The following is a 27,788-nucleotide window of genomic DNA, read 5'->3' as shown; positions in this document are numbered from 1 at the left end:
GAAACCAACGAGTCCGCTTGGATCCCTGCAGGTGCTTTTTCTATCTCAGAGGACATTGTGGGGATATTTCAGTAGCACCCTGTTGGTATGAGCCTCAATAACAATAACAACAGGCAGGCAAATCTCTTTGCTCATTTCGCCAATTGGAATTAGAGACCAAGTTTCAATGCCCGAGAGGAGAACCGTCTGTGAAGATGAATCGACAAGGTGTGACGCAAACTCGCTTATCGGGGTTGCGCTGGGTGCTGGCATCTATTTCATTACCTCCCATTTCCTACTTATAATGTAATGGCCAGCCTTTTCCTGTTACCTAAGGGTAGCAATTTCCACCTTAGACAACATATTTCTTACATATCCTTTGGTAATCATGGACAACTTGATGATTTCCTCTTGTTCTTTATACAAGAGCGTCCTGCTCTCTCTGAAACAGCAACGCCAGGCCCTCGTCCCTTCCCCGTTCGCAGGAAACCTGTGGGCAAAGCTCTTCTCAACAATCTCGGATTGCACATAGCACGTGGCAATGAAATTGGGGTAGTCTTTAAATGCCAGAAAGGAACCACTTCCCAGGGTGCCACTGGGTCACTCCATTTTTGGCAAACTGCAGGCCACTAACTGACTTCTCGGAGGGGCAGATCACCCGTAGGAGGAAATGTCCTCTCTGAAATAAACATGAACAGCACTCAGTTTGGAAGCCAGACTTTCTTACTTTCTCCAGATAACGGCCCTGCAGTGGTAAGAGAAAGGTGTCATCTGCCCTTTTCCAATGATGTCACTAAGATAAGGCACTTTTCAGCAGTATTTGTAGGTGGTCCAAGCCACATGCACTCTGCCTTCCAGGCTCAGGAAGAACCCGGGTTTTGGGTGATCCAGGGGCCAGAGGAAGGGGGGCTTCCCATTGAGAACAGGAGCTGGGGACAAACCAAGGAGCTAGCTGGTGCCTGAGCAGACTGCATGCTTTTGAAAAAACCCTGGGGCATGTTTGGGTGGCGCAGTCGATTAAGCGTCCAACTTCAGCTCAGGTCACCATCTCACAGTTGGTGGGTTCGAGCCCCACGGCAGGTTCTGGGCTTACAGCTCAGAACCTGGAGCCTGCTTCAGAATCTGTGTCTCCTTCTCTATCTGCCCCTCTCCCACTTGTGATTCCCCCCCCCATTCTCTCTCAAAAATAAATTAACATTTTAAAAAACTTTTAAAAAGAAAGAAAAAACTCTGAGACAGCTGCAACATGCCTTCCCGTGGGGTCATCCAGATCTAGAGGCCAGAGGGACTCAGAGGGGGCTTGAAAGGAAGCCCTTTTTAAAAAATTTTTCATGTTTTTTATTTATTTTTGAGAGACAGAGAGAGACCGCGAGAGCAGGGAGGATTAGAGAGAGGGGGAGACACAGAATCTGAAGCAGGTTCCAGGCTCTAAGCTAGCTGTCAGCACAGAGCCTGATGCAAGGCTTAAACCCACGGACCATGAGATCATGACCTGAGCCGAAGCCAGATGCTTAACCAACTGGCAGGAAAGAAGTAAACAGACACTGAACATTAATGACCTCCATCTTCACAAGGACCTGGGAAGCAAGAAGTATTTCTGCTCTATAGACATGTAGGTGAAGGAATTTGCATAAGGCCACAAAGTTGACAATGGAGAAAACCTAGATAATCACTCAGGAGAGTGAGTCTCCAAACCACGAGAGCCGTGCCACTCAAGGTCCACAGGCAAGTGGCACCTCTGTCATCCTGGAGCTAGTTAGAAATGCAGATCTGCCAGCCCCACCTCAGACCTCAGACAGATTCAGACTGCATTCGGTCAAGATTCCCAAGTGATGGGCCTGCCTTCCTTGCGACGGTCCTCGTGTACTTTCAGGTCAAGTCTCTGCATCCTGCCAGAGTAGGAAGGGTCTGTGGAACCTCTGGAATGAAAGCCCAGTGAAGCACAATAAGCCGTGGTGCCCCGAGCATTCCTGTTCTAATGTGATAATATAGCCCAAAAATAAAGCAACGGCAAAACGAGTTTACGAAAGTCAAAAACATTAGCGGTTGTTGCGTTGTCTTTTCATTTTAAGTTTAAGAGCTTTTCTCATCCTTCTCTCCATCTGACCATTTGTCAAATTTACTGAAGTTAGAAAGTCTTGGGAGGATACAGGTTGGATACAAAAGGTCAGAGAGGTGCCAGATACGAGTAGGTGCTGGTTCGGCAGGGCCCAGATTGAAGGCAGACATTCACCCTCAGGAGACTTACATAGTACCAGGAGTTGCCCTGGGGTTCTCCCAGGGTGCTCAAATATCATCCACTCTCTTATGTCCTAATCATATCCTAGCACTGCTAACTTGGGTAACATGCACGAATATCAGCAGAAATACTTCTTGTTGTAAGTGAACAAAAAAGTCCGCTGTTCTTGGATTATAATTTGGTATCTTATGAGTTTGGATATCATGAATTTGTTTCTGAGACTGTGCTCACTTTGGGATGGATTGACAAAATGGATCCTCTCCAACCTGAATAGTCTGACGCCTTCATCCTTGACCTAGAAATGACATCAAAGGACTGAGTAACCAACCCTGTTGTTCAGTGGGCCTCTTTTCCTGACACAGTACTGGATCTTTCCATACTACTTCCTCAAAATTCACTTAATCATCCATACCCAAATACCCACTCCCTAGCCCATTCTTAGCTCTTAAACCAGTTTTCACTGAGATACCCAGTACCTCAAGTTCTGCTACCATTTCCTTCTCCTCGCCCAAGCAGGCAGACTTCAGTATCATCACTGTCCTAACTTGGCTGCATGGAAAGTTCTTGTTTGGGTCCCCAGTGGCTGCCTCTCCTTGCCCTGTGCATACTCGTGAGCTGACAGTGATCCTGGGTCTCTGCTCAGTCCCCATCCTGTCCTCCAAACCCCTTGTTTATATCAGAGCTCACATCTCAGGAGTTTGAAGTCTAGCCTCTAAATATCTCACAAAGTGGCAGAACCTAGTCTCTAGAAACCAATTTTCCAGATGTTTCCATCCCACCTGTCTCACAGTCCACTCCCTATCTACCACTGGATCTTAACACCTCTTGCTTTTCCCACTCTGAAGGCTGACAGTGTTTCTAAAACCTTGACTGAGACATGACCTTGACCTTGGACACTCTTGTCTTCAGCCCTATAGGTTCCTCCAAATTTGCCTATCCTATTGGGCAGACTAAGCAGCACCTAGATCCTCCTCTCCGCCTCCCTACACGAGGAAAGTGGATTAGTGACAGCTTTGTGTAGAAAAGTTTGACACACGTCATGAGGGCAAATTAGGAAAGGGTAGAGGAGTACCTCCAAATAGAGGAAGTGGAGTAACACTGGCAGGGGCTAGGCAATCACCAAGTTTAGCAGGAAATGGAAAGGAGATTAGTTTGTGGGGAGGAACCCGGATGGAAAGTGGGGAGGGGTGTGGCTGCCTGAACAGTAAGACTCTCACTGGGCACTCGGGGCCCCTTCCTCAGTGGAGAGAGTGGTGGAGGGACTCGTCTTCTAGCTCTGCACAGAAGTACATTCATCTGTAGCTTGCAAGAAAAAAAAATCAAACAGCCAAGGTTAAGATGTCCAGCTTCAAATCTATATCACAACTACTATGAAAGGGGCAAATGGGCAATGTAAGGTGAGAAAGTGACTTCCACGTACCAGTTCACTTTTTAACCCAGTGCAACCATGTCAACCATAGACCTGAGTTATCCAGATGGTCTCTGTGAACCATCTCATAATACAAAAGTAGAGTTTTGCTTAATCATATACACACAGATACATTTACACATATATATGTAGTGTGTGTGTGTGTGTGTGTGTGTGTGTGTGTGTGTGAGCACACAGTTTGCAGTGGAGAAATTAAGTGTATAATGTCTTGTGGTTATGACCTCAGAATTGTTGGCAGTGCTAGCATTTCACTTCAGTCACTAATTCCAGTTAAAGTAGTGATTAGAAAAGGAATCCTAACATTACTGGAATCTGACTTCAGCAAACATAATGAGTCAGGCTCGTGTTAGTTTTAAAAGGCTTTTCTTAGACCATTCCTTAAATACAAAGGAACAAAGTGGACGGATAAAGTCAGTCCATACAAAAGTGCATTCTTCCCTTGATGTCAGGATTACAGCAGACCTTGCACACTGCAGAGCTTAATTTCTGTCTCTTTAGCCAATTCAACACTTGATTTTATAAATAGGAGAGAATGGATTAAGGAAGTCTTCAAAGTAAGTGTCAGAGATAAAGACACGTAAGATATAGTATGTCCTTTCTCAGTTTTTCTTCATTGTCTCATCATTTGAAGAAATTTGGTTGGTTGGTTAGGAGACTTGGAACACAATCTGTCTCTGTTCTTTACCCTCTGGGAATTCTAAAATCTCTATTGTCATCAAAAAAAGAAAACAGACTCATGTTTCTGATGAATATAGATGCAATATATAATTTTGTAATATAATTTATGGTCAAGTTGGCTTACATACACCAGTTAGATGCAAAAATCTTTAATAAAATACCAGCAAACCCAATCTAACAATATATTAAATAGACTATAAATCATGTGTATAGACTCCTTGAAGAATTCATCCCAGAAATGCAGGTTGGTTTAACATCTAAAAATCAATCAATGTAGTACAACATATCGATAAAATAAAGGATAAAAAAAGATCATCTAAATTGATACAGAAAAAGCATTTGACAAAAATTTACCCTCTTTCGTGATTGAAGGAAACACTAAAAAAGAAAGCAAAACAAAGAAACAAAGAAGCAAAAAAATCCTAAGACTAAATGGTACATTGGCCTAGCGGGACTGCCATAACAAAATACCAGGGACTAGGTGGCTTAAACAATATAAATCTATTTTTTCACCATTCCTGGGTCTGGATGTCCAAGATCAATTTGTTATCATGTTTGGTTCTGGTGAGGTGTCTCTTTCTGACTTGCAGATGGCCACCTTATTGTGTTCTCACACTACCTTTCCTGTGTGTGTGCAGGCAGAGAAAGAGAGAACTCTAGTGTCTCTTCTTATTACTGGACTATCTGTCCTATTGGATTAACCTACCCAAAGGCTTCATTTAACTTTAATTATCTCCTTAAAGGCCCTGTCTCCAAATGTAGTCACATTAAGTGTCATGGCTTCAACATGTGAATTTGGGATGCACACAATCCAGTCCATAACAAATGGGAGTTTCCTGAGCCTGACCAAACATACATGTGAAAAACCCACAGACAGCATTATACTGAACAGAAAAAGACTAAATCTTTCTCCTTAAGATCAGGAAGAGGACAAGGATATCTACTCTTAGATCTTCTATTCAATCATGAGGACTTAGATAGAATAATTAAGCAGTAAAGGAAATAAAGGGTACTCAGAGTGGAAAGGAGGAGGTAAAATTATCTGCAGATGAGATGATCTTACATGTGGAGTATCCTCAAGAATCCACAAACAAGTATTAAATTTTTTAATATTTTTATTTTTTAGAGACAGAGAGAGTGTGCACAGAGGAGGGGCAGAGAAAGAAAGAGACACAGAATCAGAAGCAGTCTTCAGGCTCTGAGCTGTCAGCACAGAGCCCACAAGAGCCCAGCGCAGGGCTCAGACTCATGAACTGTGAGATCATGACCTGTGCCAAAGTTGGACGCTCAACCAACTGAGCCACCCAGGTGCACCAAGAATCCACAAACAAGTATTAGACTTAATGAGTCCAGCTAGCTTGAGGAAACAACATCAATACACAAAAGTCAGTTGTGAATCTATCCACTATAGTCTACAAATGAAATTAGGAAAATTCCATTTATGATGGCATCCAAAATAACAAAATACTTAAGGCAACACTTGTGCACTGAAAATTGTAAAATATTGCTGAAAGGTTTCAAGGAGACATTTAAAAAACGGAAAGATAGATCATGTTCATGGATTGGATTATTTAGTATTATTAGGATGATAATTCTCCCCAAAGATCTACAAGTTCAATATGAATCCTATCAAAATCCTAACAGCCATTTTTTGCAGAAATGGAAAAGTTTATCCTAAATTCCATTTAGAATTGCAAGAGACCTTGAATGACAAAACAACCTTGAAAAGGAAGAACAAATTTGGAACATTGATTGACACTTTCCGCTGACATGCCAAGTCTTACTACAAATCTTTGGTGCGGTATTGGATAGATATACAAGTCAATGGAATAGGTTTGAGAGTCCCAAAGCAAACCCATATATTTATGGCTAATTGAGTTTTGATGAGGGTGCCAAACCCATTTATGGATAAAGAGCGGTCTTTCACAAATGGTATGATGACAACTGGAAATGCACATGTGAAGGAGTGTCCTGGAGCCCTTGCCTCACAAAACACACAAATATTAACTCAAAATGTATCAACAGCCTTAGCATAAACCCTAAAATAATCAATGTCTTAGAAGAACACATAGGAATAAATATTCATGACAATGGATTTGGCAGATTTCTTAGATATGACAACAATAAAGAACAAATAAATAGGTTGAATTTCATCATAATTAAAAAACATTTGTGTATCAAAGAGTAATATCAAGACAGGGAAAAAAACTCATAGGATGGCAGAAAATAATCATGAATCACATTTCTGATAAGGGTCTAGATTACATAAAGATTATATAGATTATGTGCATTATATATTATATAAATTATAAAGATATATATTATACCTAGATTATATAAAGAATTCTTACAACTGAACAACAAAAAGACAAACCACTCAAATAAAAAATAGGCAAAGAATTCGAAAAGACGTTTCTCCAAAAATGATATACTCATGGCCAACAGGCACATAAAAAGGTGCTCAACATCCTTAGTCATTAAGGAAACTCAAATCAAAACCACAATGAGATAGCACTTCATACTCACTGGATGGCCATAATGACAATAGTGGAAGGTAGCAGGTGTCGGAAAGGATACTGGAGAAAACATCATGCACTGCGGGTGGGAACGCCAAAGGGTGTCATTGCTGTGGAACACAGTTTGACTGTTTCTCAGTAAGTTAAACATGGAAACCACATGATCCAGCACTGCTACTCTTACATCTATACCCAAAAGAATTCAGTTCAGGTGGGCACACAGAAATTTATGCACCCATGTTCATGGTGGCACTGTCCATGAGAGCCAAAAGGTGGAGAGAACCCAAATGTCCATCAGCAGATGAATGGATGAACACAGCATGGTCTGTACATGCAGGAGGGAATCAGCAGTGACTACTTAATGGATCTGGGTTTCCCCTTCTCATCCCTTTGGGGTGAGAAAAAAATCTGAACTAAAGAGCAGTGATGATTGCAAACATTTTTTCTATGCCACAATTTTTTAAATGTTTTAATGTTTATTTATTTTGAGGGAGAGACAGACACAGAGTGTGAGCAGGGGAGAGGTAGAGAAAGAGGGAGACACAGAATCTGAAGCAGGCTCCAGGTCTGAGCTGTCAGCACAGAGCCCGATGCGGGGCTTGAACCCATGAACTGTGAGATCATGACCTGAGCTGAAGTCAGACGCTTAACCAACTAGGCCACCCAGGCACCCTTTTATGCCACAATTTTTAAAAAAAGATAATAACTAACATTTGTGTCATGCTTAAACTTCACACAGCGTTTACGTGTGGCTGAAAGTTTTATTTCATAACAAATATTTGGAAATCAAGAAAGTGGGACCCTTACCTTTTATTGAAACAAAAAGAGACAAGTGCAACCTTTACTTAGGACCTGAACCTATACCTGAAACTTAAAATATGAGTGAGTGAGAGGCCCCTGGGGGGATCAGTTGGTTGAGCTTCTGACTCTTGATTTTTGGCTCAGATCATGATCCCAGAGTTCTGGGATCAAGTCCCTGAGTCAGGCTTCACACTGAGTATGTAGTGTGCTTGGGATTCTCTCTCTCTCTCTCTCTCTCTTTCCCTCTCTCATTCTCTCTCTCTCTTTTCCCTCTCCCTTTGCCCTTCCTCTGCTCTCACTTGCACACATGCACACTCTTTCTTAAAAAAGAACAAAAAGCATGTGTGAGTGAGTCAGTGAATGCACGAACAAGCAAATGAATGCAGACACAAACTGAGATTCAGAAGACTAAACTGACTTTCCCGAGTTTACAGAACTGCTGGGCAGGGGCTGGCTTATATTGTGAAGCTAGCTGCAAGGAAGGTATATGTTCCACTGAGTGGAGCCAGAATTTAAGCCGATGCCTTCAGTCTCTGCCTATCACATCCATCCCACTGTGTCATGCTGTCTGCGAGAAATATATTCCCTGCCTTGTTTTTTCTGTTCTTCAAGGAATTGTTAATAATTTAGAAAAACAAGCCATACGCATCCATCACTCTCCTTTAGTTCAGCATGAAACCAAACCAAACCAACTCTTCTAGAAGAAAAGCCTGGGTCTTCACAAGGCTAAAGAGCAAGGTTCTCCTAAATGGAGTTGGGATAAACTAACAAAAGGACAATCTCCTGCAAACACAACCAGTACAGAACCCTACCTCCATCCCCTCCCCCAGCCTGTTATTGTCAAGGTTCTGTGACGTCCTAGAGCTCAGCCATAATGCTCCGGGGCATGAAGTCATCTCTCCCGCCTTGTCATCATCACATGTGATACAACAGGGGCTTCATTACTTGTCACCTTGGCTTATGCCTCAGGAAGTTTAACGTTAGCCAGGGCGAATTTCCACAGGGCCCCAAACATCTATTTAAAAAACAAAAAGATGTATCTAATTGTCAAAAGAACAGTGTACTTGACACAACTGTATGACTTGCTGGATTAAATAACTAAATAACTTGTTTAACCTGGATATTGGATCAAAAGTATCCATACTTACATACAATGACCTGGCAATTAAATATGATGTAACAAAATCATTCAGGATCCAACCCCAGGGAGGCAAGAGAGCACCGAGAAAGAGAGCTCAGCGTCTGGATGTGCACGTCAGCACCATCCTGGCTGCATTACCTTGACCAAGCCTCCCTGTGCACCCTCCTCTTTATCTATTACGTGGGCCAATGACCGTACCCAACTCAGAGCCTCAGTATGAGAATTAAAATGCAGAGCCCATGTAAAGCACTTAGCACAGAGCTGGGCAAAGAGTAATCTCTCAGAAATATAAACCATCATGGGGCGCCTGGGTGGCTCAGTTGGTTGAGCATCTGACTCTTGATTTCAGGTCAGGGCATGATCTCACAGTTTGTGAATTTGAGCCCCACATCTGCACTGACTGAGGTCTCGATCCTGAGCCCGAGACTTGGCCTTGAAAGTTCTGCAGAGATCATTCCTAGCCCCAGAAGCAGCCACCGTTCCTGTCACCTGACTTATTCCCTCATCTCCCCTGACAAGTCGGAAGTGTGTGACCGACACATGTTTTTTAAGGAATCTCAAATTCGGTTGTTTGGGTGTTGTATCTTCTATTGGTGCCTCACTTTCTCCACCTCCTACTTAATAAATTGATCCACTTGTAAAAAAAAAAAAATTCTCTCTCTCTCTCTGTCCCTTCCCCTGAACTTTCTCTTTCTAAAAAAAAAAAAAAAATCTCTAAAATATATATGTTCTTATAAAAACCCATGATATGTTGGTGTATGCCAGCCAAAGAGTTACATTAAGAGAATAGTTAAAAATGGCAATAAAAACATTGGTTTGGTTCTCTGGTGCAAAAAACTTACAAAATGAAACACTTTTCTAGGTACAGTCATATCAATACCAAAAAAAAAAAAAAAAAGAGAAACAAAAGAAAAGAAAAGAAAGGAAGAACAAGAAGCTACATCCCCTGGCCCAAGACTCCCAAAAGGAAGTATGTCCAAGGACTTGGGTAATGCTCTGAAGGACTCAGGAATTTCGTTCAGGTTGGAATTTCCAAAGAACATTCACAAGACAGAAACGACATCCAGGACAAAACCAGGAGCTGGTACCTGATCTCTGGAATGAGCTGAGGGAAGACTAACCCAGCCCCAATGCCTCTTCAAGCTGGGGTCAGTGGTGGCAGCAGAAAGTCGGGAGAATTCCTGCCAGAAGGAAAATGAAGGCCAAGATTCGGCTGTGCCGAATCTATTCAAGTCCAAAAGTCACATCACGCGAAGGTGCGGATACACAAGTGCTGGACTCAGTGGCTGTCGATGGTGCCATGGCTTGAGACTCAGACAGACTGGGATCAAAGCCCCCCTCTGCCTGCTTTGCTTTGGGCCAATCTTTTTACCCCTCTAAGCCCCATCTGTTCATCTTTATGAGGACAATGGTCGTATTAGGTTTAAATCTATGTAACAGGCAATTCTAGACCATCTTTACCTCCAATATTAGATTTAATATGGTTCAACCTAGCGCCTAGTTTGCATACACCTTGATGGAGATTCTAGATGATGTCGAAGTTCCCTGAGCCCATCCGTGGTACATGTCAGCTCTCATTCACCTATTTTGGAAGATTTGGCAAAGAATTGCAAAGAACCAGAAAATGTCCTGATTTTATACAAGGGGAATACCAATCACTTGCTCTCTGGGGGTGTGGTTGGGGACCAACGTTAGCCATACAGCTCAAAAGATTGTTATAAGAATCAGAATGATACAATGGTAGAAAAAGTGCCTGGACATTATGGTATACATGATATTATTATTCTCAGAAAATTTAAATGATTTATTTGGGGTACTTTAATTTCTAAAATATTTGTCTTTCTAGCAATGGCTTTAATTCAAAAATTCAGATTTCTTTCTACTGCTCCATTCTTGTAATTTTTAGTGCCTTTCTTTCTTTCTTCCTTCCTTCCTTCATTCTTTCTTTCTTCCTTTCTTCCTTTTTTCATTTCAAATCTAGCATAGTTAACCTACAGTGTATTATGCGTTTCAGGTGTATAATATAGTGATTTATACTTTCACATAACACCCAGTGCTCACGACAAGTGTCCTCCTTAATCCCCATCACTGATTGCTACCATCTCCTCACCCACCTCCCCTCTGGTAACTTCAGTTTGTTCTCTATAGTTAAGAGTCTGTTTCTTGGTGCCTCTGTCTCTCTCTTTTTTTCTGTTTTACTCATTTGGTTCTTAAATTCCACAGGTGAGTGAAATTATATTTGTCTTTCTCTGACTACTTTATTTCATTTAGTGTTACACTCTCCATACTTCCTCCTATATTTACAAAAGAAAAACTCCCAGAAATGGATCTTCAGCTGTATAACAAAGCAAGTTCATGGCTTTGATGTCCCATGTCCTCAATGTCCTTGGAAGAGGAAGGTCTGGGTTACTTGGTAACTGGGTTGAGGGAGCTAGGGTTCTCTCTCCTTGCTTCAGTGGGTGGTAAGTACCAAATATTTTCTGTATGGAACTAAGGTTTCCAATTTGGGGGGATTCTCTTAAAACAGCCAACTTATCTGAGCTGCTATTAATACAGAGGAACTCCATGCGTCATTATCTAGTGGAGGGAATCAGGATTGGGGTTTCAAGCTGGCAATTCTTAGAATTAATTTCCTATTTTCAACTAAAGGTCACCTTCCCCATTTTGTTCTTTCTATCAACAGATCATAACACTTCTTGGTCTGCTCATTCTAAAAATGGGAAGGGAGGAGGAGAAATCCACGTATTTAAGTGTGTAAGCACCGAGCACGGCTGTGCGAGGTCAGTGTGGCTTAACTACTGCGTTAGCATCGAAATCAACAAATCTTCCCCAGTTTGCTGAGTGTCTGAAATAAACTCTTCCCAGTTCAGATCTGTGAGATCTGTTGCAGTGTAGCACATTGGGTCCCAGTCCTCCTAACTCAGGTGGCTCCTGGTTTGCTGGAATCACCTTCCAAGTCAAGTGGTTGACTTGAAGTGGTTGGTTGAATCTTTACAGAGAGCCTAGAGTCCTCCATCATGGGCCCACTTCAGTGAGGAAGACGTGGACACCATGCACCAGAGTCAAAACAGGAATTTTCTTTGCCATGGGCAAGTTGTTGCTAATCCTAAAATTCATTTATTTCCATGGAAAAGAATAACCATATGCTGATGTAAATGCCACCTCCTGTAATGACTCATCCCTTGCTAGCCAGGACGCAGAACTGTATTTGAATGTTTATTTATAATTCAACAGAAATTGATCTATATCTTGTTAAATAGTTCTTTTTATGTTCCCTCTAAAATTGTTCTTATTAAATAAGAAAAGCAGCAACACAGACCCTTTCCATTTAGAAGTGTTCCTCTTTTCTCGAGATCTTCAGCAGTATTTTAGGGTTTAAAGGAAGCAAGTCTCATCCTAAAATATAAATATAGATCTCCCATTGGCTCCAGAAATGGCTTTGCTTTGTGGGTGAATTTTGCTAACTGTCACAAACAGCAGTGGTCTTTCTGCATTACTCAAGTTCTCAAATGACTCACTTAAACGTTCAATCATTCAAACATTCCTTTATGTGTATAACCAAGACAGAGCTTACCTTGACACAAATGTTCTCTACTTTCTTCCTTCCAGGATTATAAACCTACCATGGCTTTAATCTCAAGTGTAAGCATTCAAGGTGGGGAAATAGTACAGATTCATTACCTACATGTTACATTTTCTGATTTAGAATGCAACGCATGGGAGTACCAGGGTGGCTCAGTCGGTTGAGCATCCGCCTTCAGCTCAGGTTGTGATCTCTGGTGATGAGTTCGAGTCCTACATTGGGCTCTCTGCAGTCAGGGCAGAGCCTGCTTTGGATTCTCTGTCCCTCTCTCTCTCTCTGCCCCTCCCTAGCTTGCAGTCTCTCTCAAGAATATACATTTAAAAAGTAGAATGCACCTTATCATCAAAATATCCATATTAACCACATATAGTTTATAAAATGCTTTCCAATACCAGGAATGCAACTGTATGAGAACATACGTGTCTCAATTTAAGAAGCTTCATGTGTACTTTCACCTTTTCTTTGCTTATTGATTTTGTGTTGCCCCCTCACCCCATCTTGGTCTGTGTTACTGACTAAATTGTAAAAATGATATCCTTTCCCATTGGTGACATTTTCAACACTGATTTCACCAACCTCTGCCAATGTCCTTACCCTGCAAAACCAGCAGCCTGATCGTCACTGCCCCATCCCCCCCTCTGTCTCGAGGAAACCCATCTGCAGTCAGTAATGAACCCTGCTGGTCTAGCACCTGCCTATCTTCCATCCCTGTCTCTGCCTTCCACTCTTCAGGCCCTGGTTACTTCCTCCCAGGCCTGTTCTGACCATCCTGTTATAGACCTCCTTGTCTCCAAACGCTCTTTAGCGCATCCTTTAGGGAAACCCCATCGCAAGCGGATGATTGGGAATTTCACAAGCCAGACCGTCATCAATCTCAAACACAGTGCTCCTACATTAAAAAGATAAGATCTCCATCAGAGGGACAGTGCCCCTCATCACGGTATGTCACCTGAAGAAAAAGTTCAGGAGCCAAATTTACCTTGAGGCTGGAGTCTCCATAAAAGAGCTAAACAATTAGAACTGCCCACTACCAGCACGGTGTCGAATCACAGTCAGGATGTGGCTCTTCACTGAAAGTATCTACATCACACCCACCGTGGAGCGCATGCTCGGGCATCGTAATAGGGACTGTCATTCAGTAATTCAAGTCTCTGTGTTTCTGTAGAGTTCCTCAGGGTATTTTCCCCCAGATGGAAAATAAAAACCCATGCTTTTTACAGGCACTTGAAAAAAGCCAGAAAATATCTCACAATCAACTGTAATATCACCTCCTAGAAATCATCTCAGTACCCATTACCTGTGGTCTTTTTCCTTTGTATATGTATTTTATACTTAGGATATATGTATGTATATGTTACATATAAACACATGTATGTGTACACACATATACATGTTTATGTAATGTTTACATATGCATATATGAATATACATGTTCCATTTTACCCCCATGCTTAATACAGTACTTGGCACATGGCAGGTTAATATAAATATCAGGTAAAAGAACTAATAAATGAATACACTGGTAGGTAAGAAAACAGAGTTTAAAAAATTCTGCTTAAGGGTTAAAAATAAGCAACAGATTTTTTTTTGCCTCCCTGTGACATCAGACCTTGCTACTTTCAACTAGGTCTTTATCCACATTAAGCCTCTGAAGCTAGATGGACTTGGGGCAAAATGTGCGCTTATGGGTTGGGGAGGGTGGTCGTTGGTTTTTAAATCCATGGATTGACGGTGCATCCTCCCCACATGGGAGACAAGTGCTCACGTTGTTAAATGGAAGGGGAACACTACCACACACGGGTGATCACCACCAGATCAGAGCCTGAATCCTCCCCTGAGTTCCTCATCCCCTCCTCCAGTTCAGGAAGACAGGGAGGTGAAGAAAGCCTCTCCATGGTTGGAGGTCAGCCTTGAGGTCGAATCTTCCAAAGGCCGGACCATATTTCCCTGCACACGGAGACCTAGAGGGTCAAGTATCAGATGTGAAATGTCTGCCTAGGGATGAAACAGAGTCCAGCAAAGACATGTCCCATTTCTCTTTCCTGTCGCACCCTGTCTGCCGTCCGACACCTGCCCTGCTCAGGTGTGTCCATTTACTTAAGCCCTTCCCTTGTGTCTGGTAAGAAAGTTCTGGGGTGTTCTTACTTAGTTCTCATATATTTATTCCAACATAGCTTATATTTCTGGTTGTCCTGATCTTTTCCCTGTTCATAAGGTCTTCTAAGAATATTTTCCAGCAATAGACGTATTGCTGGCATTAAAGAAAGTCCTTTGTGTCTGTCCGACAACCAAGGTCTCCTACTGGTGTTAATGTTGTTTTGTACTCGATATTCTCAAATTTTCTAGGTTTAAGTCTTATCATCTATAGACAATGAAGATTTTGTCTATTCTCCAATATTTGGGTCTGTTATTTCTGCTTCACTCCTTGCTTTATTGGGTAGATTCATCTCTTTTACTTTGTTAATTGGGAATTTGCCAGTGGATTACTCTTAAGTATAATATTGCTGCTGTCATATATATATATATATATATATGGCTGCTATCTTATAATTATGTAAATATATATTACAGATGAATATATAAATATTATACATATATTATTATATACATTTATATAAATAAATACATATCATATATAAATATTATATACACATAATATATATTTCATATTAAAATATATCCTATTATTAATATTCCAAGATTTTTAAAAAGTTAGGTATTAAAGCTATATCACTTGTAAAATTCTTATTTGACTAAGTGATGTACTTACTACAACAAACCAGAAGATTCCCTGAGATCAAGTCACTCTTACATTTCTGTGGCATTTCTTCTATTTAATAGTAGCTGATTATACAAAAAGTATAAATTTTTTACACATGTTCAAAAGTGATGTTGCTTTACACATGATTGTTTGTGCTTTTTTACATATTACTATCCTGTCGTCCTGGTTTCCAGTTTCTTCTTTGTCCTAAAACAGAACAGGTGACATTAGATTGAAAAGTTCCTTCAAAATTTGAAAAAAATGTACCTACAATGTCAGGTACATCTAGAACCAGGTTTTTGGTGGAGATAGTTTGCCAAAATTTCCCATTCCTTCCTTGGTGATTGACTTATTTGGCATTTCTACTACTTGTCCAGTTAAAGTTGATGACAAGTTCCTCAGAATATTATCTTCACGGTTAAATTTTTTAAGTAAATGTTTGCTTAGAACATCATACTTGTAATTTCTCAATTCCTCTGTACATCGCTTATATCTGGTTTTTCATTTGCAGTTTTCTTGTGTGTGTTTCTATATTTTCCTTTATTTTTTTTCTAAATTGTCAACTTCTTATTTTCAAAGAATTAGTTATTAAATTTATCAATATACTGCTTCCGACTGGGTTTATTTAAAAAAAAAAAGTTTTCTGCTTTGACCTTTACCTGAATCCCTCTCATTTTAACAAACTGGACAATTTAACAAACTGCCTTCAAGAACTGAAAGATGAAGCAGTGAAAATAAATACAGGTATAAAAGTCCTAAACAATATACCATTAAACCTCAGATTGCAAGTAACTTGTTCAACGAATGTTCTGCAAGACAGGCAAACATTTCTAATACAATTTAACTTGATAAACAAGCAAAGTCTTGCAATACAAGTATACATGATGCTAAGCGTCACATGATCACAACTGAGCCAGTGGTTCTCTCTCTCTCTCTCTCTCTCTCTCTCTCTCTCTCTCTCTCTCTCTCTCACTGTGGGATTGTGGGGGTGATCATCTCCCATGCTCAGGTGCTTGGTCTCAGGCTGCAGTGTTTGGCAGAAATCAATGATGTTTCAGATGTTAGAAGGTGCCCTCAACTTGCACTGGTGTATTTTTGTCACTTTCAAGCACCAATAGACAGTCCTTGGCTTTTCCATATAAGAGTAAGCTTAGGAAAGCTTTGCTTCATTCTAGGTCAGGCTGCCAGCAGATAGAGTCCCTCTCCTCTGCTGTCCGATTGTCAATTCAGTAAATACAGTCTATGACAAGAGTTTATTAATACTGTACTCTAGTCAACATCCATGCAACTACATACAATGTCCCCCATGCAGAAAAAGATTCCATTCAGCCTATAGAGAGCAGTGATTCCATTAGTGACAGAAGAAGTTATCCTACACAGCAACCCTCCTCTTTCTTGTCTCCTTCACACCAGCCACAAAGGTTTTCAAACATAATTGCAGGTTAATTTATTTTTTTAATATGTCTGTAAAGCCATGCCCATCCCCCCTCACCCTTTTTTAAATGTTTATATATTTTGAGAGGTAGAGAGAGTGTGTATGCTCAAGAGAGAGCTGGGGAGGGGCAGAGAGAAAGAGAGAGAGAGAATCCCAAGCAGGCTTCATGCTGCCAGTGCAGAGCTCAAAGAGGGTCTCAGTCTCACAAATCATGAGATCATGACCTGAGTGAAATCAAGAGCCGTGTTCTCAATGGACTGAGACACTCAGGCCCCCCTCTGCTCCCTCATCCTTAACAGAAGCAACCAGTAATCTGTTTTCAATACCTGTGGTTAAGTTATTTCACAAATGTTATACATTTGTGAAATGCTTTTGGAATTTTATAGTAAGACATTTAGACAAGAATGATCTTTTAATGTAAATATTTAATGAAAAGTTAAATAATTTATTTATATTTCTCAATCAACTTAATGATGGCTATATATTGCACAAAATATTTGTTAGCATTTGCTAAACACCATGTGAGCTATAGTGTCACAAGAGACTGTGAGAAAACCAGAAGATAAAAATCTCATGGAGCACCAACATCTATTTCAAGAGTTAGAAATAACTCAAGAAGATGAAAAATCAAGATGTATAAGTACATTTTATATCATTCGATGAAACATGACTTTTCATTTGGATCAAATGGCCCTTGCTGCCATTGATCTTCAGTTACAAGATTTCCTGTCTGCAGCTAAAAGTAAATTATTAGCTGGGGCGCCTGGGTGGCTCAGTCAGTTAGGTGTCTGACTCTGGATTTCAGTTCAGGTCATGATCTCACAGTTCATGGGATCAAGCCCAGTGTCGGGCTCTGCACTGACAGTGCCGAGCTTGCTTAGGGTGCTCTCTCTCCTTCTCTTTCTGCCCCTCCCCTGCTTGTACTCTCTCTCAAAATAAATAAATAAACTTAAAAAAAAAGTAAAGTATTAGCTTTGCAATGTGTTGGCTCATTGGTAGAAAACCTTTGCAGACATAGAACTGACATGAGCTTTGTATCCAGAGCATCATATGAATCAGATAAAAAATATTTCAACTCACATAATGGTTCAAATCTTTAGAGTAGTTTTTAGAATCAAAGTAAAGTTTTTGAGATTCAACTTGTCAAAAATGAAATATCTATCATTTCGGTAAATTTTACTATAAACCTTGTTTACATATTCGATATTGGAGATAAAACTAACAGATTTGCAGCAATATTCTGAATGCAAATTCTGATAAAGTGCAATGCTATAGAAAACAAGGCTAATGAAGTTTATAAACCAGAACTGTCCTTGGAACTGGCCATGGAGCATTAATAATCAAAACAATACATACAACCCTAAAAAGTATGATAGTCTACCAATCAAAAGAGAAACTGGTTGTCGAGATTTATACATATTTAGAATATTCATTCACTAATACTGCAAATGAACTATGAACTTGTGACTACATTGATTTAAATATGCCCTTGTGCAGGACAGTACTTTTTCCCTTTGGTGCCACCATTACTCAGACTGAGGAAAGGATTAAAGGTGAAGGAATGGATGTTAATCAGTTTGCCAACAAGCGCTGTCAATTTGGGTGATATTTTGTTCAAGAGCAGTTAGAAATCTGTAAGCAAAACTATTCAACAATGGAGTGCTAAAAATCTGTAGCCTTTTGTATTTCAATAGATGGAATTAATGGAAACAAAGCTAAAAACAATGTGAAATCCAATTACTTTATCTTGCTCAATGAGGAAAGCAAAGAAAGACAGGATGGTTATGAGAGTCCAAACAATGGACTGGACTTTGTTTTGTATATCTACAGCCGTGTTTTGTATTGCCGAAATAGGTAGAAGCGATATTGCCATGGAGACCTTATTTTTATTTTGGATAAATTCATATTCTCTACCAGAGATGTTTTACAACCCGAACATCTCAGAACAGTCAAAGCAATCATGAGAAGGTAGCCTCAGTATTTTGGAAGAAGCTTTAGAAGATAACTCATGACACAGAGAAAAATTAAGGAGCCCTGTACAATGAAGGCTTTAGACCATTTCCATCCAATAGAAACATAATGTGGAACATATACACAATTTAAAATTTTCTAGCTGCCACGTTAAAAAAGTAACAGGTGTAGTACCTTTGATGATTTACTTTATTTTACTCATTTCAATGTGTAATCAATCTTTAGAAAAATATTGACATATTTGACCACTTCTTTCTTTCTAATTCTTCAAAGTGTAGTGTATTTTGCATGTAGAATATGTGTTCATTCAACCTCTAAATTTCACCACACATAGTTTATCTACAGTCGGATTTTAGGTAATTTACAGTTTAAAAAGTCAACTCGTATGACCAGGATGTTCCCAACGTACTTCATAATTTTTCGACAACCAAATTTTGCATGGAAAAAATCCTCTTAGTGAAACACTTGCATCCACTTTGACAAAACTGCTTCGTTTATTTTGGAAGGATTGATCTTAGGGGCTCCGTGGACAAAATTAGAGATAAAATTAAAAAGAAAGATAAAGTCTAGCTTTAGTAGAAATGTGAGATGTGTATCGTCTCCTCCGGTGCTGCGAGAAGTAGATTTTCATTGCCACGGAGGGCAGTCCAGCACTAGAGATCAAGAACAGTCCCTCCTCAGCTACAACCCAGAAGTGGTAGGGCTCATACGTGAGGATACCCCAGACAGTCCTCACCGTGGGGACGGGAAGCTGGAAGCCACAAGGGAATTTATCTTAGAAAAGCAGATAGGTAAACCGTGGTAGATGTCTGCCGTGGAGAATTACTTAAGAGAAGAAGCAAATTCAACGTACTTAGTTGAAAACAGAGAAATATTTTTTTTACATTTATTTATTTTTGAGAGAGAGAGAGAGAGCGCGAGCGAGCACGTGCGCGCACACGGGAGCACACATGCGCATTGTTCACAGTGGGGGAGGGCAGAGTGGGAGAAGCCCAAGCAGCTTCTGCACTGTCAGCGGGGAGCCCAATGCGCCCAATTCACCAACTGTGAGATCATGAGCTCAACTGAAGTAGGATGCTTAGCCCACTGAACCACCCAGGAGACCCTCACAGAGAAATCTTTTAAAGCAGTCTTAGGGGGAGGGGGGAGGTCTTAAAGAGATTATACCGCGTGGATAAATTAAAAATATATTCACATGAGATACCAATAGACATTTTGAAAGAAAACTTCCGAAATATATATTCAACACATCAGAATGGTTGTTTATAGGCAGAGAGCAATGACAGTGAGATAGTCTAATGATTATAATGTGTCATAAGGTCCGGAGTGTAGTTAATTAAATCTTCTTTTTTTTGAAGTCTGAGAAAATTGTTTTCAAATAAACTGGATTTCATTCCTGGCAGTATGACAGGATATCCCAAGATATGTTTCCACAAAAACAAACAAATAAACAAAATTTAGTGTAAAATATCTCAAAATATATATATACTTAAAAAAATTTTTAACATTTAATTATTATTGAGAAACATAGAGAGACAGAGCATGAGCAGGGGAGGCACAGAGAGAAGGGGAGACATAGAATTTGAAGCAGGTTCCAGGCTCTGAGCTGTCAGCGCAGAGCTCGACGCGGGGCTCAAACCCACAAACTGCAAGATCATGACCTGAGCTGAAGCTGGACGCTTAACCGACTGAGCCGTGCAGGCGCCCCTAAGAATATAATGTATTACTCAGAAGCAAATAGTAAAGTGGAAAAAGAATCCCAGGATGTAAGCAAATGCAAGCTTTTTGTTCCCCCAAAGAAATATCAGTGAAATCCTTGAAATAGGAGTTTTGGTTTGATATTCACACATGAAGCAAAGAGCTAATTCTAATTCTTTTCCAAATGGGGGCACCAACAAGATGCCTACTTACAGTCAAAAGCCAAAAAGATAAGGTAATTTAGAAACAAACACAGGAGTGCTTGCCTACTTGAGCTCTGGCACTATGTAGAAGAAGAAAAACTCATCATCCTTACCTGTCTTTCATGTTCATTTTAAACTCAAAGTCCAAATATCTCTATAGTTTGAAAAATCTCAAGGCAGGAATCCAAATGGCCCTGGGTTAATAATATGTACACTTTCCTGTAAGAAAAGAAAAATAAATCATTTCCAGGATATACATTTCCCACCCAGTTCTCAAAGAATTCCCCTGATAAATTTCAAAGCAGCATCATAAAACATGAATACATGGTTATGATAATATACACATCATGAATAAGATATCATGAGTAAAAAGTAGTTGGCAATAAAATGTGACTAGGCATAGTGTAAAAAAGAAAGAAGCATGTGAACTTCAGAAAAATATTTTATTTTTTTATTTTTTTAATTCTTATTCATTCTTGAGAAATAGACCGTGAACGGGTAGAGGCAGAGAGAGAGGGAGATGCAAAACCCCAAGCAGGCTTTAGGCTCCAAGCTGTCAGCACAGAGCCTGTCGTGGGGCTCGAACCCACCAACCATGAGATCATGACCTGAGCCAAAGTCAGACACTTATCTGAATAAGCCAGTCAGGGACCCCATGAAAAACATTTTAAAGTACTAAGGATAAAATACAATAAAAATACAATACAGTACAACAATAGCCAGTAAATTAGATACATCTGAAGACAATTATTTACCTGATACTCACATTTGAAGAAATCTTTGCCGCTGCCAGACAGAAAAAAAACTAGATGCTTTGGGGTCGCCTGGGTGGCTCAGTCGGTTGAGTGTCCTACTTCAGCTCAGGTCATGATCTCGTGGTTTGTGGGTTCGAGCCCCACATCAGGCTCTGTGCTGACAGCTCAGAGCCTGGAGTCTGCTTCAGATTCTGTGTCTCCCTCTCTCTCTGACCCTCCCCTGCTCACGCGGTCTCTCTCTGTCTCTCAAAAAATAAATAAAATTTTTTAAAAAGAAAGAAAACTAGATGCTTTATAAATATAAAGATGTATTAAGAGACATGAAATATTAAATGTAATGGCTTAACACACGTTTGTTCAGAGTCTAGATGCAGAGAATATCTTAAATGGAAACAGCTAAGAATCTTCTAGAACTGATTGTAAGGCACCTCTCTGGATTTGGGTAGCCCAGGCAGTGTCAAGCAAAATAAAATAAAGACACAAAATGCTGTTTCAGAACACCAAAGACAAGGATCTGAAAACTAGAGAGAAAAGACAAACACCTAAAAATAAATGGCAATTCCACTGACAGCTGACGTGGCTACGTGGCAACAATTGAGAAAAAAAAGTGGAAGATGGGAGAACGGTATCACTGAGGTGCCGGCAATAAGAAGTCAATGTGAAATTGTATGTTTGGGGAAATTCCCTTTATATAACAAGAGAAACATAGAGATTTTTCTCTGAGAAACAAACACTGATCTATCGACAGCCACCAAAGACAATTCTAAAGAATGGTCTTTATAAAGAAGGGATGTGAACTCAGATGGATAATTTGACCTGCAGGAAGAAATTATGGACAAACGTATTGGTTTATTTGACAGGAGGATCTAATAACAATTAACTATTTGACAAAACAATAATATAACAACAATATTTAATTTTAGGGACTTGATAAAAGCAAAGTTAATCTAAACTACAGAACCAAAACTCAAAAGCATACTCATCTTAGATCCTGGCATTGCGTAGGAGGAAGGCAGATAGATTAGTGAACTTTCTTTATTATTCCTTTTAAATTTTCTAAGATGATCACTGAAAAATAGACAAAGTATGTAGGTTCTCAAAGAATCAGAGGGGAAAGAAGAAGAACAAGAAATTTGAAAATCCAATAGATCTGAGAGAAGACAAAAAAGGGAAGGAGAAGAGGAGGGGGATATTAAAAGCACAAAATAGCAATAGAAATACATCCAACTACATTTAAATAAAAATAAAAGTAAATGTACTCCTGTCACAGGTCAGGTTCCCCAGGAAGTAGATCTGAGACAGAGATTTGCATGCAGGAAATTCACTAGCAAGTGCTCTCAGAATCAGCTCCTGGGGGAATGAAAAAAACTGGGGAAAAGATATTTAGCTGTGAAACTGTCACAACAAAAGCCTTGGCCAAAACCACAGGGGTCTCTGGGAGTGGAATGGCCCTCCAGAGATGGCACAATAAGGGCTTGGAGAGATTGGACCTTCATGGCCTTCTAGTGACCATTGGCATTGGCTGTGGGTTACCCTGGGAATATGACCTTGGGTGTGGTGCTTTTCAGTAGCCAAGCGAATCTTGAATAAGAACATTAGTGAGTGAGAGAAGTCACCACCATGACGATCAGCTTTGGGAAGGGTCCTTCCATTTTAAGAAAAGAACCTTGACTGTGCCTCAAACAGTCAATACAACTAAGCATTCCACTAAAATATGAAAGATAACCAGAACATATCATGAAAAAGAATTCCAGCTATATGATGTTTACAAGATGCCTGTCTAAAATAGAAAGACAACAGAAACAGGAGAGCACAAGAAAAATGATGGGACAACACTGAAATGGTTGTAACTCTGTTAAAAGAATAAAACATAAAAGAAAATTGGTCTAGTTATATTAATAACTGACAAAATAAAGATTAAATGCGGGGGGGGAGGATTGATAAGAACAAACTGGGCCAATAAGGCTCAATTCACCAGGAAGATAGAACAGCTAAATATGTATACATCTAACATCATAGATTCAAGGGCACCTGGGGGGCTCAGTCTGTTAAGCATCCAACTTCGGCTCAGGTCATGATCTCACGGTTCGTGGGTTCGAGCCCCGCCTCGGGCTCTGTACTGACTGCTAGCTTAGAGCCTGGAGCCTAGATTTTGTATCTCCATCTCTCTCTAACCCTCCCTTGCTTCTGCTGCCTCTCAAAATAAATAAAAAATAAAAAACATAAAAAAATTTAAACTATAATATCATAGATTCAACCCTACAAAGTTCAAACCTGACATAAATGCAAGGAGAAAAATATCAACACGATCTTTTTAATGGTTGCATGTTTGTAATGCAACTCAATTTTATTGATAGGTCAGGCCAAAATACTCATGAAAATTTAGGAGATTTCAGTCACATAAATAGCAATGTGACCTTAACACGTGAGCCATTGTGTCCAAGAACTAGATCACTTCTCGGCCTTTTGGCTAAGATCAAGTGTGTCCAAAAACTAGAGAATACATATTCTTTTGCTCCACAAAGGAAACTTTGCAAAAAGTACCTAAATACTAAGGGAAGAGAGCACTTCTTAATAAATGCTGACATCAATGCAGTTTTTAACAAAAGGATAAGTGAGATGCATGTAACTTATGACATTTAAATCACAATTCAAAATAACTTCTCTATTAAAGAGTCAATATTTGGGGGATATTATTAAAATGTTTAACTGAACAGAATTAAAAATGTGACCTATCAAAACACATAGGCATTTCATACCCATTAGGCTGGGTACTATTGAAAAAAAAGAAAAAGGAAAAAGAACAGGTTTGGGTGAAGTTTGGAGAACTCAGAGCCCTTGTACGCTGTTAGAGGAAATTAAAATGGTACAGCCTCTGTGGAAAACAGTATGACAGTTCTTCAGAAAAGTAAATATACATTTACTACATGATCCAGCAACTCTACTTCTGGGTCTACACTGAAAAGAATTAAAACAGGGTCTCAAAGAGATATTTGTAAACCCATATTCATTATAGCACTATTCACCAGGGCTAAAATGCAGAAGCAACCCAAAGGTCCATCAGAAGATGAATGGATGAGCAAAATGTTGTCTATACATACAACGGAAGGTTATTCAGTCTTAAGAAGAAGGACATTCTAACACCTGCTCCAAAACAGATGAACATTGGGGCCATGACACTGAGGGAAATGAGCCAAGGACAAAAACACAAATACTGTATGATTCCACTTCGGGAAGCTGTATAGGGTAGTCAAGATCATAGAAGCATGGTGGTTCCCAGGGACTGGCAGGGTGGGAAGAATGGCATGTAACCATTTCATGGGGACAGAACTTTAGTTTTACAAGATGAAAAAAGTTCTGGGCATGGATAGCGGTGATGGCCGTGCAAAAATGTAAATGTACTTAATCCCACTGAACTGTGCACTTAAAGATAGTTAAGACTGTGAATTTTATGCTATGTGTCTTTTATCATAATAAAAAAAATTGGAAAAGAAACCACATAGCAGGCACCTAAAATGATATGTAATAGGAAATTTATAGACTTGAAAGCTAAGGAAAAAAATGAAATAACCATCTTATTTCAGATGGGGAAATAACAACAGAATCAGCCCAAAGAGAGTAGACAGCAAAAAAACTATGATAAAAACAGAAGTCATGCAACAGAAAACTAACATAAGATGGAGGAGAACAACACGGCAGTAGGTCTATTCTTTGAAGTCTCACATATTTAAGAAATCTTTAGTGGCATTTCTCACATTTACAAAAGAGAATGCACAGAAGTAACTTAAAATTTTTTTTAATCTTTACTTTTGAGAGAGAGAGAGAGAGAGAGGGAGAGAGACAGAGAGACAGAGAGAGAGAGACAAAGCATGAGCAGAGGAGGAGCAGAGAGAGAGGGAGACACAGAATCCGATGCAGGCTCTAGGCTTTGAGCAAACAGCACAGACCTCGACATGGGGCTTGAACCCACAAACCACAAGATCATGACCTGAGCCAAAGTTGGACTCCCAACCAACTGACCCAGCCAGGTACCCCTAGAAGCAACTTTTGAAAAAGAAAAGGAACCCAATCATAGATGCTACAAATAGTGAAAAGAAGAAGGTGGTAAGTACAAGTTGGTTCCAATATAATACATAAACTAAAAGACAGTGGGCCCACTTCTAGAAAAATATAACTTTACAAAATTACTCAGGAGGGGCTTAAAAAGTGAAGTAATTCCATAACCATTAAATAAATGGAATCAGTATTTTAAAAGAACACATCAGGGATGACTGGTTGGCTCAGTCGGTTTAGCATCCAACTTCAGCTCAGGCCATGATCTCATGGTTCATGGGTTTGAGCCCCGCGCTGGGTTCTGTGCTGACAGCTTGGAGTCTGGAGCCTGCATCGGATTCTGTGTCTCCCTCTCTCTCTGCCCCTCCCCTGTTCGCACTCTCTCTCTCTCAAAAGTAAATAAACATTTAAAAAACAACACATTCTGCTTAATCATTGTACCAGTCATTTCAGCTGACATTGAAAGAACAAATAATTCTAGTCTCACACCATCTCTTTTAGGATATGGAAAGAAGCATATTACTCAACTAAGGCGATGAAGCTAACTTCCCCTAAATATCAAAACCAGAGAACACAGAAAATGGAAAAGAAAAGTACAGGCCAATCTCACTCATCTCTACAGATTCAATAATTCTAAAAATAGAGAGAGACAAAGACAGAGAGTCAGAGAGAAAACCAAATCTAGGAGTGCATAAAATGTTAATGTTATAGCTAAGTAGAATTTAATCCTGGGAATATAAATTTTGGCATCAGAAGACTCATTGGTGGGAGAAAAAACACTAATAGGTAAGTGGGAAAAAATAAGGACAATAAAATTCAATATTCAGGAAAATATGGCTTGGAATAATAGAAAATGAAGAAGCCTTAAGCTAATAAAAAGTGGCTATTAAATACCTAGGGAAAACATTGTATTTAATCATGTGCTTTTAGAATGAGTAAGAAGACAAGCATCCCTAATATCACATTGCCTTTCAAATTATACTTGAAGCTGTAGCCAGCTGGGAAAGACAAGAAAAGGAAACAAAAAATAGAGAATTTTAACAGGCAGAACAAAGCTATCATTATTTGTAGGTAATATGGTGGACTATATAGTAAACCCAATGGAATCTGCTGATGAACTATAAGAATTAAAAACAGAATTGTAAAGGAACATTGGATACAAAACAAACAAAGGATAGTTCATAGCATTTGTATATGCCAGTATACCCATACCTCTATTTGGAAATGTAATGTCAAATGCGCCACAGTGTAATGTCAACTAATATGTAAATGTCTTCCTATATACAATAGAAAACAAAAATTGTAGTATACTCAGGAATACATGCAATAGAACAAGTGTAAATGTAGAAAGTCCACACAAAGAAAATGAGACACCTGAGGGCACCTGAGTGCCTCAGTTGGTTAAGCGTCTGACTCTTGGTTTCAGCTCAGGTCCTGATCTCATGGATTCATGAGTTCAATCCCCATGTCAGGCCCTGGGCTCACAGTGTGGAGCCTGCTTGAGATTCTCTCTCTCTCTCTCTCTCTCTCTCTCTCTCTCTCTCTTTGCCCCACCCCTACTTGCACTGTCTCTGTCTCTCTCAAAATAAATAAATAAACTTTCTTAAAAAAAGAAACAGAGGGGTGCCTGAGTGGCTCAGTCAGTTAAGCATCCAACTTCAGCTCAGGTCAGATCTCACGGTCGTGGGTTCAAGCCCCGCGTCAGGCTCTGTGCTAACAGCTAGCTCAGAGCCTGGAGCCTGTCTTCAGATTCTGTGTCTCACTCTCCCTCTGACTCTCCCCTGCTCATGCTGTCTCTCTCTCTCTCTCTCTCTCTCTCTCTCTCTCTCTCTCTCTCTCTCCCAAAAATACATAAAAACATTTTAAAAATTTAAAAATTAAAAAACATAAAAAGGAAAAAAGAAAAAAGAAACTAGAAAATGAGATACCCGAATAGGAAAACAGTATAATAAAGATGTTAGTTGTTTTTAGTTAGAGTGATCTGTGTGCCCCATGCAAATGCAAATAAACTTCCAATAGGGCTGTTTTCTGCACCGGGCTGTCTCCACAATTTGTGTATCGTAAATAGTCCAGAAGAGCATGGGTAAAGAACACAAGGTAGAGAGAGATGCCTTTTCATATATCAAGACACACTGTGAACAACATGACTAAAACAGGTTTATTTGGTGCAGAGATAAACAAAAGGACTTATGCAATGAAAGACAGGTCTCAAAGACAGACTTTGACAAAGATAGAGACCTGATTCTGATGGACATTGGAGAATGTTGGAAAATGGCACAGAAAATGACTTTTATATGAAGAAGAAAATTAACTAGCATCCCCTTCTCATGTGGCCCACGAAAATTTTGTTCAAGGTAAATTTATGACATAAGTATTAAAAGCTGAACTATAAAACTTGAGGATAATGTGGAATATTATGACCCACAGAGGGAAAGACCTGTTTAAAGAAGCTGAAAGCATATTCCGTCAGAGCAAATGGTTGTCTAGTTGACTTTAAAATTAAAGTACAACGAAGATACAAAAAGGTAATGTATATTGGGGTAAGG

At 39.7% G+C, this 27,788-nt stretch overlaps 1 long non-coding RNA gene across 1 annotated transcript in view; it reads right to left on the bottom strand.

Moving 5' to 3' along the window:
• Positions 1–15,179: 15,179 nt before the first annotated feature.
• The window catches only part of LOC115271697, a 32,018-nt gene continuing 19,409 nt past the window's right edge, over positions 15,180–27,788 (bottom strand). The window contains exons 2-3 of the long non-coding RNA XR_003900070.1: positions 20,548–20,653; positions 15,180–15,334 (exon numbers count right to left, since the gene is read on the bottom strand). This is a non-coding gene — a long non-coding RNA (uncharacterized LOC115271697). The remainder of the gene's footprint in view (positions 15,335–20,547; positions 20,654–27,788) is intronic.

Source organism: Suricata suricatta, chromosome 2 (assembly GCF_006229205.1).
Source record: "Suricata suricatta isolate VVHF042 chromosome 2, meerkat_22Aug2017_6uvM2_HiC, whole genome shotgun sequence".
Taxonomy (NCBI): Eukaryota; Metazoa; Chordata; class Mammalia; order Carnivora; family Herpestidae; genus Suricata; species Suricata suricatta.
The sequence above is the reverse complement of the archived record's forward strand: the minus strand, read 5'-3'. Positions and strand labels throughout refer to the sequence as shown.